The following is a 22,094-nucleotide window of genomic DNA, read 5'->3' on the forward strand; positions in this document are numbered from 1 at the left end:
TTCTCATCTCTTAAACTATAAGCGTTCTGAGCTCCAAAAGGCAAGATTTTATTGATTAGATAGAAAATGCATATGCATATACTTTTTATCCCATGTTAAACATTTCCACATCTTTTGTATTATTTATAAAAAGGTCAGACCAAGAAATAGCTGGGGTTTAAAAGTTTCAACATGACATGGAATTAGTAGACACTGTACTGCAATGTACAGTCTTGTTCCAGACAAAACCAGATACATGATTTGAAAATTGCCTGATGAGCACTGTTAGGATTGATGTTCCTTTTTTTTTTTAATTTAATTAACTTGTTTAGAGCTTTATTCTGTCTCCAGTTCATTTCACACAGTCTTAAATATACTTGCACAGAATGAAATTAATCTGGGAAATAATAAAACAGTGTGTTTTCAGCAAACATTTTAAGCAAAGGAAGCAAATCATATTATTATCTCTAAATTCATTCATCACTAAGATTTATATTTCAGGAATATAGAAACTATGAAGACTCTGTGAAGACACTACTAAAACTTTTTATTGGGCAATGTCCATTTTTACACAATAGAATGAATAAATCCATTTTGAAATGTCCTTAAGAGTCTTTCATATCTGTTGCATACAACTGGAATTTATAAAATTAAGTCCTAACTTATTTTCCCCTAAAAAGGTAGACATTTTTCTTAATAATGAATATGAAAAAATGTTTTCCAGTGTGCCCTACAGGAAGATGTAGACCTTGTGTATAATCTTAAAATCTGTCAAGATCATAATCGGTCCAGTCAAATGCATGCAGCTACAGCATGTTCTTGTGCTTAAGAGAAAAGCTATGTAAGTTCATTAAAAATGTCTGCAAATGGAAAGTCAACAAAATTAGACCCAGCCACATTACACACTCTGACACATTGGTGCCAGAAAGACCAAATCTTCTACAACAAATCCTCCATATTACTGCAAACCCTGGATGAAAATGAAATTAGAGTAAGACTAGAAAAATACACAAATAACAAAGTACTATGCATAAATATCAGACTCATTAAGGCAAAAAAAATTTGTTTTAGAAGAGGAATTTTTAAAAGCAACTAAAAACATGAGCCTGCAAGGCTTCTGTTAAAGAAAATTAATTACATTTACATACAATTACATTTACATACAATTACATTAATTACATATGATCTATAACTGATTGCTCTATATATGTGTCTGTATCTCTATGTTTTATTATGGAATTTTCAAAGGAGCAAAACGAAAACAGGTAGCAATGTTCAAATAATACTGACTTTTCCTTCAACTCTGTTGAAAACCCAAAGGAAAATGTGCAATCTGCTACCTTCATTAGCCTGCTAATTAGTTTTGTTGAAGACAGACAGGAATGCTGTACTGGTTTTCCGTAAAGGTATGAGAAGATGACATATTTGTGACTACAGTCTTGTTACCAGAAAGAGTTTTCCAACTCAGTTATCACACTGACTGGCCAAAAAAAAAAACGTGTGTCAGCAGTTCATGTCCCAAAAGAGACATATTGTTATGGTTGAATTTTTTTAACAGCTTCATCCCAAAATTTGAAAAACTGGACCAAATTCTGGCCTCCATTGTACTGTGGCACAATAAAGCAAAACTCTTTGTGCAATAAGGCATTATCAAGCAGATCATGGGCATTTCAAACATCTCTGCTTCACAAATATATAGATATAGTCACATGTTCGATCTTAAGGACAACTGTGATGATTTTGAGGAATAATAACATCCACAAATGGATAAAATAACACTAATGTTTATATCAACACTATGCAAGAATGGAAGAAAACAAAGTTTAGTTTTAGTCCATATTTGAAGGGTGTTGGTGTTGGAAAATGGTTGTTATCGAGATAGAGTGTGGACAGCATTTCACTTGCATCTTATATTTGTAAAAACATAGGTAAGCAGATATTCTCCTGAGGCCACTACACGTCATTAATCATATTTGTAATTGCATTATTAAAAATAAAGTAGAATAATTCACCATGTCAAGAATCTTGTAGTGTGAAGATTGATTTTTTTCCTTTTGATCTCTGTTTTCAGTATTGAAGTTTATATTCATGTTCTTATAACATCACAAAAATGACACTAACAAAACCAACTGATTGGTGAAGTAAACAATACTTGAACTTAGCCTAAAATGGTACAAAAAGTACACATTCTTATTTTGGGCATGCTATGCAAATTTGTTTATGTCTGTTAAAAAAAAAAGCAAATTCTAGGACTATATTCAGAGTTAGAATTATGGAGAAATAATGGTGTTTCACACTTTTAAGAGCACAGTTTCACTACAGGTAAGGAAATAGGCCTTTTTTGCACAGTGGGGTCAAAAAGCTGTCCACGGTTGAATAAGATTAATTAATAGAAATATTGGACAGATATTCTTAACAGCATAGAAGTTTAGACTTGCTTTGAAGGTCAACTCTTCTACTTAATTATTGTATTCCAGACTGTCAGTAACTAAACTTTGTTTCACAGCTGAAAAATTCTTCTTAGGCAAAATATTTGTTTAAACACATCTGTATACTCTGCAGTTTGATCTGAAATCAGCCTCAGTTACAATAGCAGTGAAAAAGTATCACATAAGCTGGTTGTGCTTTGTTCATGGCTGATGTTGCTTGAGTTTGACATCAGCCTTGATTCTTCCAGGAAAGTCATGGTTGTGATAAATCTGAGTGAAACTGAAGTGGTATTTTGATTTCTGATTATTTTTCCCTTTTTGATGATTGTGCCACTACTTTATTGTGAGAACATAAAGACTAGCAGAAATCATAAAAACAGATAGAGAACCAGTAACAGGCCACCCATTTAAAAAAATCCCAAATCAACAGAGAGATAAAGTAATAGGATTCAGGGTGCCCTTTTACCCTTTAATTTTCCCCATGACTTGGTATCTCATGAATCATCTCTGTAAGGCACACAGCTGATGTCAGATGAGAATGTTCAGTCACTTTTTTTTAAAGGGGACACCAAAAGAAGAGGGTCACACATTTCATTTTTAAATTTGGAAAGTACTGCAGAGCTGATCCAAACAAAGTAATAAAGTGGTACAAAAAACATCAAAAAAAGTACTGTCTTCACAGGAAAAGGTACCAAAGGAAAGTGTCTTGGTGTTCTAATTTTCCTCTCCTTTTTCATGTACACTATGAGATTATTGTAATTGAATTGTTTTAGAAATATTTTACACAGAATTGGTGAATGGAAGAGAAAAGCAATTAAACAGAGGCCTAACTTTGTCCTAATGTTTAAGCATGTGAGCAGCTCCATAAAAATTCACTTTGAATCATAAGAATAACTGGGATAGATAAGTCAGGCACTGAAGTCTTGGGTTGAACTTCCTTTCCTGTGGTTGTATCTGCTGCCAGTATTATACAGTCCTACACAGATCTCAGATCTCACTACCTGGCTTTGCTCTCATTGAGTCCTACTCTCCATATGCTGCATATTTTGACATAGTACCACCATTGAACTCCATATATAAGACTCTGGATATTAACTAAAAGCGCTTAATAATACTATTTAGTCCTTCTGTCATGTTCTATGTGAGATCAAGCCCACCAATCAGTCCTTCGGATGAAAAGACCAGCAGAAGAAACATATAAACTTTAGTTGCATAAAAGAACAATAATCCAAGAATTAAGTGAAACAAGTACTCTGTGTACTCCTTCACTAATCATGTGCCTCTGCAGAAAAATTAACAATTAGTACTGATGCTTGTTGAAGATGAAAATAGAACCACTAAATTTATATTGCTCTCCCCTGTGTTCTCTCTTTGTGTGCATTTTAAAATTCAATTTTTTTGTTTCTGTTCCCTGGCATGAACTACATAGGGCATCGATATTTTTAGACTGAGTTGCCATTACAATAAATCATTTCAAGGATTTTCAAATCCAAAAGGAAGAAGTATTTGAAATCTGTTAGGCCAAGGAGACACCTACTACATAATTCATTATTCAATGTAGACCAAGTCTAGACATACATCAAAACTAAGACAAAAACTCAAGCAGCAAAGATACAGTTTTGTTTGAGAAAAGAATTGTCCTCCAAGACCTTCTGGTGTCTTTCTGCCCAGAGTTCTCTGGGGTCCTAATACTATGGATGCAGATTATTTAACTGGTAGTGAATGAATGCCAGAAACACCTAAATTTACATGTGCTAAAAATAAGCTCAGATGAAGATTTCTAAATTTAGGTGAGGTCAAGCCCACCAATCAGTCCTTGAGATGAAAGGACTAGCAGATGAAACAACAGGGAAAAAAAAGCCGGTCACCTTTCATTCTGTTCCTTTCAATCTTGCAAGTATGATTGGAACAAGAATTTTCTCTCCCCAGAAAAGTTGTTAATTTCTCCTGCAGTAAGAATCTCTTTGGCCTTTCAGATATATTTCTGGCTTTCTGCCAAAGGCAACAAGGAAAACAAGATTTCTGTACATCGAGTTCACATCTTCATTCTCTCATTTTCATCTTCCCAGTGTCCTCTTGATGTTATTGTGTCTTTAAGAGATCCGCAGAATCACCAGGGGTATGGTGCTCTTTCTTTTCCATCTGCTGAACCATCTGCATTATTCTTCTTTCCTCCTTATTCTGTTGTTTCTTCTTTCTCATCATCCTCGAGTGACTATTCTTGTTTTGCCTCCTTAATATATAAATTCTTTACTTTTCACTTACCCCCCAGAACAAATGAATTGAGGTGATTTTGCAGAAGAATAGAGATGAAGTAGAAAGGAACACATGATTATGATCCAGCAGATCAGTTAAATGATTAAAGTCTTTACTACAACAACTGTGGTAAATTGGCCTGAGATTTTGATTATCTATTTTCAGAAAAGATGGAGCACAACTTGAAAGGACAGAGAAATGCTTGTAGCTTTTAACCACTGACCTATTGTCTTGTTGGTGACATTATCCTGTAAAAAGATCCTGGTTCAAGGTCTGGTTTCAAATTTGAAAATTGCTGTTTTCTAGCTAATTTAGGAGTCTCAAGCTTATCATTACTTGTAAATTTACAGCTGTTCCATCCATCATCAACTTACTAATAAGCAGTTGTGTAACTCTCAGGAGCCTGCCATAAGAAATAAGAGCAGTCAGTAGCTGCTGCAGCTGGAATCCCATTCCAGCTCAGGAGCTTCTTAACAACATTCTCAGATGTGTAAATGATCCATTAGTAACCAGAGGGAATTGCTACAAGCATAAAAAGCTACCATCAAGGAATGAGATGAACCTTTCCTGTTGTGATGAGAAACTGCTGGGACAGAGAATCCCTTGACACCAAATCAGCACTGCACAGGTCAGGAGAAGCAAATTTGCAAACAATTATCAAAGACAGTTATCAAAAGCCACTGAACTTTGATGAAGGGTTGTTCTCTTGTATGAGAAGCTTCATGGGGTCTGTCCTATCTGTTTTTTCTTCTAAATCTTAGAGTCCTTATGACATCTCAGTTGTTGCTTTTACTGCAGAATAACCATTCAATCCAGCACATGAGCCGTGGTAGCTTCCTTTTGAATTTCTTTTTCTGGCCTGGCTCAAAGCCTATTTGATCTTCCTGTTGTCCTTAATGCATTTAGTCATTTCCCTTCTTCTTGGCAGTCAGCTTCTCCCTGGCCCCCATGATTGTTCTTCACTGCTCATTTCTCTAACTGCTCTGTCAGCAGCTCCACTGGCAGCTCTGTTTCCTCATTATCAACCATTACGCCAGGACTCCCCCCTTTTCCACGTCTACTTCTTCATCCATTTATATAGATTTTTGTCTGCCATGACCAGACTAACTACTTAGAATTTACATATCTGTGCTCTAGAACTTTTAGAGTTATGGTCTCATTCATATTCTTCTCCTGCAGAATATCTCATCTAGAAAAATTTGTCCATGAAGTCCAGTATAATCAAAGCAAGTTATCTACACTCCTTCCTTTAATAACCACATCCCTCTATATGTTCGGCAATGACCATTTTCTCTAATGTATCCATAGTATAATTCCAACATTTCTTCTTGCTTTCCAGTCATACATCTCACAGCCATTGCCAGCCTCTTTTTCAAAATGTACATTCCTTGACAATTTCTATAAGTTCTTACTCTTTTTTTCACCCTTATTCACTGTCCCCATGCTAGCTTCTTCAGTTCATAGACACATTGTTGGAAAATCAAACTAACTGAAGAAAAGAGGAGGAAAAACCATAACCATTTAATAAGTTCTTCTCCTGGGTAATTGTATGACCTCACTGTCATGCTTTCCTCTCCCCTCATGACTTTCTGGCTTGTGATACATAGAGTATAAATGACATACTCTTTAATTTTTTTTTTTTTTGTGAGAATCCTCGAAAATTCCTAGCCATATAATAGATAAAAATGATAAAAGTAATTTTTCTGGTTTAACATTAAAAGACAAAACTATTTTTAGAGACTCATGTGAAAGTTCAGAATTAATTGGTAGAATTGTTGGCTGAGGTTGCACCTATGCTATGTAATGGTTATTCCTCTGCAGATCCATCTAAAACAGTTATAAATTCTTAAGGACAATCACCATAAGGAGGAAAAAAAACCCAAACAAAAATCCCACTCTTTTTTCTTTGAGAAGACACAGACATAGTCAGATCATATCACTTGATCTTGTCTGGTTGTTATTCTGGTTGGTTGCAATACCCAGGACTGCACTTTCACTTCCTAAACATTCTTCCAGGGGCAGAAATCTGTTGATGACTCAACATCACCTCCAGAAACTACAGCCATTGTTCTCTGAGGGGTTTAGTTCCTTTTCTTCTTCTTTTTAGTTAGAATATTGCAATATGTTTTTAATCTCTATGCCTAACTGATCCAACAACAATGTTAACAAATATTGCTTTTCAAGCATGAAAAGTAAACATCTGTGATAAAAAAAGAATTTTCTGGTATCTAGACTGTTTCGAGTGCCACTGTTTTACAAGTCTCCACTTTTTTTGGTTGTTCTTTTATTTATTGAGTACATAAATTACAGAGGCATCTTTAGCACCGAGTAAATATACAATGTGTTGAGAAATCTAGGTATGATTGATTTGACTAGATGTTAGTGACTGCTTCTGAACCAGCTGCATGGCTCCTGTCACAGAATGCAAAGTAGTCATGTCACTATTAAGTTCATCATAAACTGGATATCTGAAACAGATCAAAGCAATGTGCCCTTTTCCTCTAGATATAAAAGAGGCATGGAGACATTATTTCTGATGTAGACCGCTGTGATATACACATTACATTTACTGATAAAAATCTTCTCTTTATAATTTAACCCTTTATTGTCACTGTGGACCTAACTGTTGGCCAGCAACAACTCTATAGATACAGATTATTGTCACTTCTTCCAAGACCTTATTTTCTGAATAAAGACCTTTCAAGAAAACCAGATGACTGATCAAATGAAAGAAGAGCAGTCACTGTTTAACTTCACTTTGACCCAAATTCACTCCATAATTATGACATAAAATTTAACCAAACCATGGATTGTCCAAAAGCCACTATTAAGCAGCCATAGGACAACTGTTTCCAGAATCAGAGGACAGAGGGAGAGCTAGATGTACCTGTTTTCCTTTTCCTTAGCAAAACTCACCTTTCTGTTTCACAACCCAGTATCACTACCGACTCAGATCTCAGAAATATATGCTATCCAGGCAGGAGGACTTTTTTTTAATCTCTCATCTGTAAGTAATTCCCAAAGATGAATTCCCAATAGCCATGTAAGCATGAATCATAAGTGATTCTGTCATTCACTGATGAATTACATTCTATATGTTCAACCAAAACCCAAGTAACCTCTGAAATTGAATAAAAGAATTGCTTGTAGGAGAATTCAGACACATTCTTGTGGTAGGTCTTACTGAAATGATGTCCAGGTTGCCTAGAAGGGCAGTACTGGTTGAAGGATAAGGCAAACTTTCTTCATCAATTATCATGGAAAGTCTATCTATTGTAGACTCCAAAAGCTGGCAACTACCAAGCAGAATTTCTAGAGGTGATTTGCCACTGCACATGCTTAAATCCCTTATCTTTAAATCCCTAAAATATTTATATGTTCTGCATTTCTTTCCATCGCTACATTCACCTTGACATCCCATATAGTAGTGATTTAATGTAGATGCAGTTTGAGTTGAAAATACAGTAAATCATGTTACTGTTCTGAAACTTGCTCAAAAAAGCATGTCTGTTCCACAGACCTAGGGGATTTTTAAAAGAATTTGAAAGGACCTTCTTCTCTGCCATGGTTTATTTCATTCATTTTACCAGAATAGTGGGGTTAATGATGTCTTCTTGAAATGGGGAACAGATGGAGATAGGCTGTCCATGCCATGCCAGAAAAAAAAAAAAAAGAAAAAAAAAGAAAAAAAAAGAAATAAAAATAAGTGGTTTAGTTGTAAAAGTAAACATCCTCATGTGCCTCTTCTAGCTGCATGAGGAGCATCCAGCTTCACAAATTATTTTTTTGTGTAATGAAATAAGTGTAAGAAAGCTAATCAATTCCATCAATGCAGTGGAAAAGAGAAGAGGATTTTGAGTGAAAATCCATGAAAAATATCATATAACATAAAATTGAAGGAATTCTGCTTATGATGCTAAGTACCTTGCTCTTCAGAGTTCAGACACATACACATAGATAGTTCTGAATGATCTTGTTTTCAAAGTCTGCTTATCAGCTTCTCTGTTGTTACTGAAGTCTCCATTTTTAAAGCTTGCACTTCTGAAAACTCAATGAAGTCCTAAAAATGAATCTCAGAATCTAGTTCTTGACATCTGGCTTTGAAAATGTTGGTTCAAGATGTCGTGCTTTTGATTGATATCTAGCTCACAGGGAGATTCATTTGACAACACAACACACATTCTCTGAAGGTCCTGTACAATTTTCAAAGAGCAAAACATGTTTTCAAAATTATCTTAGCAATTTGGCACGTAATTTCCATTAAAATGAATATGAGTGGGATGTCCAAATGATGTGGCATAGAGTTGCAGGGCACTTATTTTCTTGGTCTCTTTTATTACAGGCAAGAATATCATACAGTTCTATCCATCAACATATTAAAAATAGGCACATTTCATGTCACCACAATCTCATTAAAGTTATCATAAAATCTCACTGTGCTAGCAGTTGAAAATTTTTCATGCCTAACCTGACCATTTCATATTCACCTATTCTGTGTTCTGTCCACCTTTCTTTATAGCTTGTTTCTATTCTCATGATATGCTTAAATAAGAACATCTATTTGGACATAATAAGAGAAATTTTAGACAAATTAGGAAAAAAAATCACATCCAAACCACGTGTTTTATGGGCCTCAATCCTTGGTTGGAAACACAGTGACTGTGGAAGCTGAAAGCTTAAGTTTTTTTCCAGAAAAAAAAGAGAGTATGAGTGAAGTTTTTCAAAAAACCATTTCCATTGTTTTAATCAAAACCCAGTTTATTCTTCCCTCTTAAAGCACAGTATCCTCATGGAATAAAAAGCAACGCCCTTCTTCAGGAATCACCTACATTGCTAGTAATTCTGCAGATTAAGCAAGCTCTGTGTCATTGTTTGGGGCCATTGTGACATCTAGTTTTGTATTCCTAAAGGGAACAAGAAAACTTGATTCTTGAAAACACTCATAATCACTCAAGTCACACTTACGACCCTCCACAGTGAAATACTTTATACTCTATGTGAGTATTCAAGAGGGAGAGGGAGAGTTAGAGAAATTCAGTACTATGTGGCACATTTTTTATGAAATTTGGAAAACACTTGAACTAATGGATTTATTATATTTGGTGTTATGACTCCCATAAGATGATTTATTTAGTAATTTTGAGTACCTTAAACGTGGATCCTTTTGAAACCTGGTAATCTATTAAATGATCTGTCTGGTAAGAACTAAATGCCATCCTAATTTCAATCTTTTAAAAGGGTAGAAAATTCAAAAGTAGGGTAGAAAATTCAAAAAGAGTGTTATTTCTGGAAGTTTTGTGAAAATGTGGAGTGTATTAGAAAAGAGGAGAGAATCCGTGTGAAAGAAAGGCAGACAGAACTTAACTGTTCCCCAACCCTTTTGGAAGTAGCTGTAGGTCTGGTTGTGCAGAGTTTCATCCAGCTAGGCTGACCAGACATGTCTGTGGGTCAGGACTAATCGCTCTGTGTATGTAAGTCTAGAACAGGCTGTGCTGGGGGTTGACTAACCCCCTCTGTGCCTCTTGCCTTTTTGGATTGGAGCCTTCATATTCCATATAAATGGTCTCATTCCTGTCTTGAGGAAGAATGTAAATCCATAGGTGATCAGACATCTACTGCTTACGAAGCAACAAAAGAATCCTAGTATGAGGTCTGAAATACATTAATCACTCCTACTAATGATCAAGAGTAGGTCACTAGATAGACTTGATGGTCTAATGGTATTTCCCATTTTAAATAATAGGATTAACATAAAGTGACTGTATGGACCTTGGTTAGCCACTGATGCTGTCATTAACTAGAGAAGACAAAATAAAAGTCCCAAGAATTCAGGAGATACCTAAATTTTGAGTTACTCAGCATCAGGGATAGATTACTCAGGTTATAAATATATTCAGGAACCCAAATTACCGCAAGAATTTGCCACATATATATATTTTAAAATTAAACTTGATTTTTCCACTTTCAATGGTTTTGGTCATTATTGCATAGTTAGGTGAAAGACCCTTTACATGTAGACATTGAACCATCATTGATAGTCCCAGAAAACTTGCTTCCTTACGGCCTTCTTTTAGGCTGACACCCTGTAAATAGCAAAGACATTATTCCTTTTCAAATAAGAAATCCTGGAGAGAGATCATGCAAATATGGAATCAAGAGAAGGAATCTGCATTTTAATGATAATGTCAGTAGCTGCTATAAGCAATTCTCTCAACATGTTTTTCATACTATGATAAAGACTGAATACTGTGCATTTAGGTCATTGCCAGAAATCTTTTCAGAAAATACTATCTGCTTAGAGAAATCCAGTAGCTACTGCTGCCAGTTTACCTTTTGAAAAAGAAAGGAAAATTTGAAAGCCTGTGTCTACTTGTTCACTCTCCAGTTCACAAGTGATCCCAGCTTTCAAAGTTTCATCTTCTACAGAAAGGGGCAATTTCCCAGAAATGCCTATCATTTCTGTATCTGGTCAAAAAAAAAAAAAAAGATCCTCATGATATAAAGATAACTATGTTTGCTGAGTTTGAATTTGGTTCACATAATAATTATAAGGCATTTTTTTTAATTTGCCCTTTCACGCCATTGTGTAGCATGCAAAAAAGAAAGCAGATTATACTATACTGAGCTATCATTCAGATAAAAACACTAAGGAAATTGACTGGAAACATTCTTCTGTGTGGTTACATCACTGACGTCAATTCAGAAGTTCTGTGTATTTCAAGAACAGATGTCAGTTTTCAAATGTTTTGTATTATTAATAAATTGGCTTTTGACCTGAGTAATGTGATAGCTGTACTTTGGCTGTAAATACAATTACTTATGGCAAAACAACTGCAAATTTCCAGCTCAGAGATGTGTTGACTTACGGAAATGCATGACAAAAAAAAAAAAAAAAAAGGGCAGAGACCAAAATTATATTTTGAATAATTATTTTTAACCAACATGGTGAGAAGTATATGACTGGATATGCTGAGATAAAATGAATGAAATCTTAGGGATTTCTCATTTTATCTTACATATTTTCATTTCAAATCTGATCAGTATGCTAAAAAAAAAAAAAACCAAACCACAAACTAAAGAAACTTAACAAAACTCCAAAACTTCAAACCTGAAACGATCCAGTCTAGAAATGTCATTCTCTAACCAAATGCTTTGTCTTGGAGAGCTGAAGTAATGCTGCTTTCCTGTCACTCTTTCAGGTGAGTTGTCCTTTTCCAAAGATTTTAAGGTAGTATTTAGTTGGCGCAGAAAGATGTAGCTGCAACAGCAGAAGGATCTGTGATCAGTTCAGTCAAGGGCTCTGGATCAGGCTCACAAAGCCTTACTGAAATATATCAGTCCCGTCTTGTAGACTTGCAAGGTGAAATATGGATTAAAGTGAGGGACAAAGTCCAAAACCAGTGTAAAGAAATTCAGCACTCGGTGCCAAAATCTGAATGGATCAAAATTGCCCTAATTCCATGCCTGCCATCTCAAAATCAAGTGATTCTAAAAATCTATTGCTATAACTTTATGTTAAGGTCTAAGTGACGCTGGCACCTCTCTACCAGCTGTCAGTCTTTCAAAATGTAGTTACTCAGTGCTTAATTCTATTTTGTGCCTTGGACCCTTGTTGGGTAGATTATCTGTTCTTAGATTTGATGCTGCAGATGAAAAAACTGCCTCCTGAGTTCATTTGCCTTACAGTCATTATACCAGTTCTGAAGATTTGTATGGATGGGAACAAAACAGTGAGTGAATTTGCACCCTCCTGCTGAGATATTGCTTTTCCACAGTAGACTTGGCTCTTACAAAAATTTTATCCTGGAAGATGATGAATCTGTTGGTTTTGGGAGCTTTGATGTCCTCCTTTTTTCTTTCTTCAGTGACTTCACAAGGGACTATCAGAGAAATGAACCAAATGTTTGCTGAGAAAAGACATTATTCTTAAAGCAATTACGTATCTAGATTAAATGTTCTAAATACAATTAGTAGATCTACTACAAATATTTCACTAAAAATGTTTTTCTTTGAAAATAGCTGCTTCAAGAAAATATGTTCATGGACCTATGCTTTACAATTCTTTTCTAATTTTTCTTTTTGTGGGTGGGTATTTTGTTTCCTATTGAAAGAAAACAAAGCAAAAATACAGAAAAACTGAAACCAGATAAATCAATAGGAAAGGAATAGGAAAATCTTTGTACATCTGGCTAAAATGTGTTAGCACAGAATTTCAGAATTTTTCTGTATCTTTCTTGTCCCAGAGACAATTCTCTTTGTGCCAGCTCCACTTTAGGAGAAAAGTAAGGAGTAGAGATTCCTAAACTCAAGCAGATACTGATAGGACTGATAGCTTGAGGATTGCAACAGGCTACTAGAATATTACAATCTTTTAAGGGCATCAGCTCATTGTTACTGGATATCTCAGTTCAAACTCTAAATCCAGATTCACCACCCACTGAAGATTATTTACTCTGATTAATTCTGGAGGAGCTGAAACTCTTGAGGTGGCTGAGGACCCAGCTTGATTCCAAAGTATCCTGAACACCTTGCACTACATCCTTATTATGCTCAATGCCTGAACCGCTGCGTGACAGACAAACACTTGATGGAGGCACAGAGACTACACTTACACCATCAAATGCATAGGCAGAAGACAATTCAAAATGCATTACAAATTCAGGCTTTATACGTAAGAGAAGCCACTTTAGAATAAAACTGACTGTGGAAGGTACTATAGAAGTGTAATGTCGGGTTTTTTTTCCTGAATCTTTTCCTTGGTCCATGACCAGGTGTGGACTTTCCTTAACCGTGTATCCACAAGGTCTCCCACACACAGAACAGAGGGATTTGTAAACTATGAAGTATATATCAGCAGCTCCATTAGTGGAACTCTTTATAACTGAATTCATAGAAAACAACAAGAGGAAAGTTGTGGGTTTTTTGTTTGTTTGTTTTGTTTTGTTTGGAAGTTTTTGGTGTCTTTTGGAAACTCTACATCTGGTCTTCAAAAACTCTTGCAAAAGGTGCCAGGAAGTATTAAAGGTAAAAAAACATTAGAGAGTTAAAAGCTTGGAGTGCCATTTGGACCTGATTTCAGTAGAAATGTTATCTTATTTATATGGAGAAGAAATTAATAATGACAATGCATAATATGTATCAACCCTTGGAAAATCCCTTTTCAGGGTATATGGAACTGACATTGATTAAAGGAGAAATCCCACGTGTTCCTGTTCTAAATTATTCAGGTCCTGGCAAGACAGCGTTTCATGCACATCCAAAAATAAATAAATCTTTGAAAAACAACTAATTTTTGAATGCTGGATTTTGAAGGAGGAAAAGAGAAATTGTATGTCCATCCACAAAAATTAGGAAAATTAATTTATTGTTGGTTGGGAGAAGATTTGTTCCTTTCTGGAAAACAGAAGGATTTGCCTTGTTATCTTAATAAATTCCAAACCTTGGGAAATGTCAGAATCACAGAGGGCTGCACTCTTCTGTTTAAATCAGTTTTAACTCTCCTGCCTGCACTACCTTTACAGAATTCAATAATTCATATTTTTAAGAACCCAGTCCTTTCCACTGAGGAAGGATAAAGATTCATAGGAGTCAGACACTAGGTAGACCAAAAGCCATTTACCTTAAAGCTGGACTAAAGGTTACACTTTTTTGATTACCCTGACCTACAGTTCCCCAGGAGAGTTCTCTCACTGTCTTAGGTTCAACTCATGGCTTTGATTTTTCTCATTATTTTAATTTTACAACATTCTCAGCACTTCACCTCTTCAAGGTGTTTTAAAGAATATTAATGAATAAATAGCATGGCATTACAAATTGCTGCAATCAGTGTAACACTTCATAGCTCCAAATAGGATTGTGATTCCTCTTAATAGATGATCACCTTCCCTGCCCCACCCCCAGTCTAACAGGGCATCAGACAGAGGGTAGCACTACTATTGTGTGATCAGTGAAAAGTTTATATATGGGCAATGGACATGAAATTATGTGATGTTTTGCCAAAGATCCTACAGGATATCTGTTGCTGAAACATATTGCTCAGGATTAATCTGAGTACACAGCGTAGCCTGTGCTACTGTAAAAGTGTACAGCTGTCTCTTAGAACACAGAAGCAGACATTTTGGGGGTGAATTCCCTCTCATCCTAAAAGAAGACATTAAACATAACGTAGAAAATGTCTAAACCCACCACTTTGATCCAGGCAGAAAGCCAAGTATTGAGTTTAACAACAGACAGAATACAGACAAAAAATTAGGGAAAATGGATCCCACCTCCTGCTTTTATATTACAAAACTGCTCAGCTTTTCTTTGGCTCTTCTTTAAAATTCCCATTTTAAAGATGAGAAATTGGAGAGAAAAAAAAGGAAAAAAAAAACCCAAGAAAAGAAATAATATGGATGCTATTGCAACTTCTTTGTAGACAAGAAATTATTTGAATGAGTTCAAGAATCCTGACTGAGCAGTGAAAAGGCAGAATTAGATATCTCACAAAGTAATAAAATCAGCTATATGGCATTGGGACCTTTTGCATGGCATGTCTTTTCCTTTTCTAGAAATACACCCCTATGTTCTCAGCGCCTCAGTTCTCTACACAAGGTTTTGGCTTCCTCATATACCATCTCCTTGCACTTTCCTTGGGCAATCAGTGTTATATTTGTAATGGCATCAGTGTTCAACTATGGTCCAAGTATTTTTCAGTCATTCAAAGATCTCTGCAGTGGGAAAATGTGTTCCTTTAAATAACAAGTCCCTTCAAGGAAAAAAAAGACTCAGTTCCTATAAACCACCTGTCACCTCCAACACCATTAACCCTCTCTTGCTCCACAGTTCCCTGTTAAAACCACAGTCTCATTCTGCCTCATAAAGCTGCTGTTTATCTTGCTATTTCCCATCTCTTTCTTTCTGTGTTTTGAAAGTTTAAGTAAAGTTGACGTCTTTGGACTGCAGGCTGTTGAGGACGGCTTCCAGTTAAAGCATTACATTGCACAAGCTGTGACATTCCAGAATACCCCTTTACGACTGATTTCACAGAGCAGAGTAATAACAGAGTGCTATTACCTGGAACCTCTTCATTTTCTTTTTTCAGACTTGAAGGAATAGATTGTGATAGCAGCTGATAGCACAAAAAAAGGAGGTAAATTCCCAAGTACTTCACACAAACTGTGCCTCTTGCTGTGTAGAATTGTTCTGACATAGGTGTTGTCAGGCTGCTGGCGGGAAGACTCTGCAAAACATCTCCCAGGACTTCTTCTCTGACAACCTGACACTGCGTAGTGCTTTACTCTACTCAGATCAGCTTTGGACTCTGTATATGACTATGGAATATGGGACTTTGAGAAAAAAAGAAGCCGTAGGCAACTTCCAGACATGTGGGCACTGTGGCTGCATGGAGAGTCCTAATGACCAAATATTCAGGATTCTGAAGGTTTTCCTTTGTTTAGTTCTCAATTAAGTAATTGATTTTAAGAATAAACATGAAAAAGCATTTATTCCAATGGATGTTAAATTTTGGAAGACTCTAGAACAAATGCTTTTCTTTAAAAAAAAACAACTTAGGAATTCAATGGAAACCTGCATGGTTCCTGGCAGAGAAGCAAGCTTCAGAGCTAAGCTTTACTCACAACTCAAATCAAACCAAATGCTCAGCCTTTCTAACTCTGAGAAAACTTTGGCTAAGTTTCTATTATGTTTTGCCAAAGATGTAGAATACCTGAATTTTTTTTAACGAAAGATGTTTTTCCAAGACAACAGAAGTCAAAATTCTGTCCATATGTCATGGCTGAACATCACCCAATTTTCCTTTCTCGTCTTCATGCTCTTTACAGCATAAATGGTTAACATTAGAAGCAGCTGCAAACTAAAGTGTGTGTATCTAAGCACTGGTTTATTGAATTTGCATTTTAAAAGCCCACAGTCAATTTGAATTCAAAATATGCAGTAAAGCAATCAAATGATCCTTTTAGCTTTCTTCTCCTCAGTCAAAAAACTGCACACATAGAAAACCAACAGCCTAGTGTTAAAAACTGATTTTATTTTTTTCTTCCCAGAGCTTATGGGAAGTTTCAATGCCTTTGCAGCCTGGTAATCTGAAATGAGAAAGCCAAAGGACTGCTGAGCTGTTATTTCAAAATCAAAATCACGAATAAGAGTCATGAGTGCTGGTGCAGCCAAGCATAGACTTCAACAAAGTTGTAAAGATTTATACTGAGAGGGGCTGTCTTCCTGTTTAACTGGATCATCGTCAGATAAACTGTCAAGCTATTGTTTTCTTTACATATCCATCTTTCCTTTTATACCCTCTGGCATAAACACCGAGTTCGCAGAGTCACCAGGGCACTGTTTTGGATGAGGGATGTTTCCACTTTTGATGACTGACTCCTCTTCTCTTGATACCAGTACCATGCTGACATTGCTGGAGGATTAAGGCAGAAACTGTTAGTGTGGATTTCACTTATTAATGGCTTTTTGGCTTTTATATCAAGACTGAAGTACTTGGTGCAAATGAGATGCCACTCACAATTTTGTGACTTGCATTTTCTTCCAGGAGTGATGTCTCCAGAAGCTAAGTTGCTGAGGTGCAGCTTTCCAAATCCTGCCTTGTGGCAACCCAAGTCAGTGATTTTCAGCAAGAAAAACTTGCTTGTGAGCCAGCACCCAGTCTGGGATGTGGCTGGTCTGCTCATGCAGAGTCCCAGCCTGTACCAGGCTCAGAGCAGCTCACAGCTCTCATAAACACGCACTGCATTTTGCTTGGAGCAAACAGCACATCAGTGTGGATGTCACACTGGAAGTATTTATTCCTGTCTTACACATCTGAAGCGACTTAGCTGAGCTGTCTGCTTAACCTTTTCTGCTCATAATACCTGGGGGAGGTGAATGGACGTAGTCTGTGCCATAATGGTTTAATATCATCTCTCAGCTCTTTTTGTCTTTTTAGGCAGACTCTTAACTTCAGCCTCAGGCCCAAACAGTGCTGTTAGGGAGAGTTCTGCAAGTGTTCACAATTGCTGTACATATTTCCAGCACAAAGATAAAGTAGCCCTGAGCATCCTGTCTGTAGATGAAAGTAGGCAAGCCCTGTGGGCAGGGAATGCATTGTCTCAGCATGGAGTGTGAAATGGGAAACTACATTCCTATAAAAAAGTATGAGAAAATAATAATAAAAAAGAGCAGTAATTAACTGTGTAGAAATGCTAACAAATTCTCAGAGAGATACATTTTATCCCAGATGAGTTGTGAATATGAACTGGGAGTGTGACCCATAAATTTTAAAGCCAGAGCTCTTATTATAAACTTTTGGGTCAGTCACCTGCCTTACCTAGGCTGCACTTGTGCAACACGGTCATGCATATTCACATGGTTGGGTTTGGGCCCATTCTTTTAGACTGCTTCTCTTGTTTCTTCCCTTAAGCTGATTGTAATTAGAAATGGGATCAAGGCTCTGAAGTAGAGAGTTGAAGTACATATAATGTACCCCACATCCACAGGACTTTGCAATCAGCATTTGCAGATGGATCCATCCACCAGCCCCATTTTTAAATTCAGTCTAACTTCAGAGAGTAACTAGAAAATTGTCCCACATTAGGAATTTGGCTGGTGCTACATGCCTTGTGAAACAGCTTTATCCCTGCAGTCCCACTGTGGAGGTGTACCTTCAGCCAAGGCTGTAGCCTGTAGTGAGCCACAGATAATGGCTTAGGGAAGTTTGCCTCTAATCTAAGAATTTTTAATTATTTGTTTTAATGTGCAAGCTTTTGCCTGAACTAGTCTCACCATTGAATTCTTACTTCCTATTCACCACAATTAAAAGGGGAAAATGTTTGTGGTCTTGAGACCCAGACTAACTGCTTCTGGCCTACGGGAACCCTGAAGGGCCTTGGGTTATATTAGGAGGACGCTGAAGAGACTGGGACCTCCTCTGCTGCTCTACACAGCTGGCATTTTGGTTACAGACAGGATGTGACCTTCATGTTGGAGAATTTTCCTCCTTTCTAATCTGCATGAAGCAGTTGTCTTCTGATACATCCCATAGCAACCACTCCAGCCCAAACTGGAATGATAAAAGCTGGTTTTATGAAACTGAAGAAGTTACTGATGTTATGGACAAAGCAGCATCCCATAAACACTGACTTTTTGTTGGTAATGGCTCTTGATAGCTTAGCCCTTCCCAAATCTCACACCTGTCATTTCTAAGTCCTGCACAGGTACTTTTTCACTGTTAGGAGCAGTTCTCTACACTGTTATAATTGAGAAAATGTAGTAGCCATGTCATAAACCTGTCAGCATAGATGTAAACCAGGAAGGACACAAAGATCTCATCCAAAAGAGAGGAGAAAAATAAAATTTCAAATCTGCACAGTTTAGATTAAACAATATTATTTTGAAAAAGTGCTCAAAAGCACTAAGCTAGTGCAAGGATAATAAATATGTTTTTATTACATGCATGTGTCTTTTTTTTTTTCTCTCTGTCAACAGGAGAAAATACCAGGATAGGACTGGAAATGAGAATGAAGATTAACCCTACACAACAGTTCCCTAAGTAATCTAAAAAGGAATAAGATTTTAACAAGACAGGCAGAATTTATAGCCTGGCCTAGGAAGACAACAACGGAGGAAAAGGTATTGACACATCCCACAAGATGTAGGCTGTTACTAGCAGGACCATCACGTAACAAGTTAGCAGTGACTGTCCTTCTGAAGAGATGTCCAGGGAAGTTGGACAACTCATAACTCTGTTACCACAGTCCTTTCTGGCTTTAACGCAATATCATGTTGGAGTTTTGGTTTGACTTTTGGGGTCTTTGAAGGTTTTTTTTTGTTCTTAACAAAGAATGGTCCTTCTCTAGTGTGTGTTGGAAACAGTGAGCAGCAAAGCTCATCCTGATCTTTGGTAAGTTCTGCAAGGACGAAGGAGACCCACTTAAGTCCCCATGGTGACTATTAACCCTTTTGTTGTTATTTTACCGTAAGGAGAATATTGGCAAACTGATGTTTAAAACACTCCATGTCCAAACTGATGTGATACTTGATGCCACACTTGATGAAGCTCTGGCATTTTCAAGGGAATGCAAAGGGCCAACTACCAAAGGAATGATAAAATGCTGAAGTTGAAGCAATGATCTCAAAAGTGTATAAAAGAATAAGAGTTTAATTCCTTTAAATTATTATTATTTCCTCAGAGCATAAACTTTTAAGAAGGGGGAGTGCTCTGGCTTCAATGTCTCCTCTGCAAGAACATGCAGTCCTCAAAGAGAAAGAAGCAAATTATGCACTTTAAAGCTATTCCTGTGTCTAATGCAAGAATTTTAGTTTAGATAATTCAACATGAGATGCTCACGCACCCTAAGTTTGCAAGCTACTTACCTTATACATTCATTATTTATTTTTATATTGTTATGACTTTCTTGTTTCTGTCTCATATTTGTGTCTTCCTTGAACTTTAAACAAAGCCTCTCTCCACTTTACATGATTTTGCATGGAGAGCAAGATGAGTATCGGGGCACAGATATGAGTAAGAAAAAGGTATCATTAACTCATTTTCACAGATCTCAGTAACAAAAAAGAGTCACCAATAAAAAAGAAAATCACATATGTCTTACATCACCCCGCATTCATCTTCCTAGCAGAGATTATAAATGCTGCCCTGTGGTTATGAATTATATTAATTTTTTTGCTAAAAAAGTGTTCTGAGAAGCTTCATGAGTCACCGTACAGTTTCTGGTGATTGCTGGGGCATATGTTTTTGTGACAGGAAACACTTAAACTACCAAACACAGCTGTTTAAAAACACGGTATAAAACGTGCAGGTGCATGAAGAGAAAAAAGAAGAAAAGAAATCCTCTCCCCACCCCCAAAAGTTACATTTTTGTAGAAAAATAAGAAGAAAATGGACTTGCAAAGCTAAGAAACCAAGTTACTTAACAATAGAGAATCTCAAATTTAGTTCATAATTTTTTTATAAATAAAAACCACTTTGTTTTTATTGGACTAAAGTACTGAACCAGCACTTAATGTGAGAATGAATTTAGCCTAGAAAACAGGACCTACTATTCTGCATAGACAAAAAAGGTCCAAACAAAGGTCCATGTTTTCAAGTTTATTATATGGGGGTTATTATCAGTCATTAGTGATTCGCTTCAACAGAGGTTTAACACTATAAATTTCTTATTTATGAATGTGATAGTTTACATTTCCTGAACAGTCTTCTCTGGTCACTTGGTGGGGGGTCAGACAGACACTTTAGGGTATGACATGGAATAGCTCTTTGATACCATGACCAGTTAGCAACTCCAAGAAGGTCCACTGATGCTCTTAAAAAGCATACCCATATCCATCCTTTCATCTTCCACTGGATCAGGTGCTTGGAGCCCCACCCAACCTGGCTTTGAACACTTCCAGGGATGGGGCATCCACAACCTCTCTGGGAAACTTGTTCCAGTTTCTCCCCACCCTCCACCCTCATAGCACAGGATTTTACTGTACAGTTTTATAAATCCTTTTTCTAAAAACAAGCTAACAAGCAAGAAAACTGGAAGAGTTATTTCATAGCCTTTACCTAGCAAGTCACAAACATGACGGCAGAGTTGTTGGATACGTCATCAACTTTCCTTACACTGCAGTCTAATTTCACTTATTATTTACCATCTTGCATTTGTGGATTACATCAGACCTCTGTACTTCATGCAAACTAAAATACATTTATTTCCTCAGATGCTTTAGAGAAAAGCAATTTGCTTTGGAACGTGAAAGGAATATGACTGGAGTATTTTCTTTACAATCTTTGCAATAAGAATATGGACTTTTTACAAAGAACAAAGCTCACAGCATTTCATCTCAATTTTAGTAGTTATTTCATTTCCCTATGAAGGTTTGATGTGTCACCAAATGTCACATAAGTCCAGAGACATGGTATGATTATGATTCAAATAGGTTTTTATTGATAATATTGCCATTTGTTGAAATAACTTTAAAAATTCTTGTAGAGAGCACACTTTGTCCTTTTTATTACTTTTTTTTTTGGCATCAGGAAAATGCAATTGAGAGCTTAAGGTATAATTCTTAAAATAAGTATTTTATAACTTTTAAATTTTTTTAAAGAATAAATATATGTAACACTAAAAAAAGCTGTGAAGACAAAATTAGCAGACATATCTCAGGCATTAAATAACTTCAAAAAGGAGAATAACAGAATTCCCACTGTAGACAGCAATGTATTATTTGTCAAATACTTTTATTCAGTGAAATTATGTAAACACATACTTGGCTTCCTGCATGTGCAGTGTTGCCCTCAGCAATATAGTGAAACAAGTGCTAAATTTAATTCAGAAGCTTCAGTTCTACGGTTTTCAGATAATTGCCTGCAAATATTGTTTGCTGGAGCAACCAGACGGCCTTACCAGAAACCTCAGAAAGCTTTTCCATAAATACCATTTT

This window comes from Corvus hawaiiensis, chromosome 4 (genome assembly GCF_020740725.1).
Source record: "Corvus hawaiiensis isolate bCorHaw1 chromosome 4, bCorHaw1.pri.cur, whole genome shotgun sequence".
Lineage (NCBI taxonomy): Eukaryota > Metazoa > Chordata > Aves > Passeriformes > Corvidae > Corvus > Corvus hawaiiensis.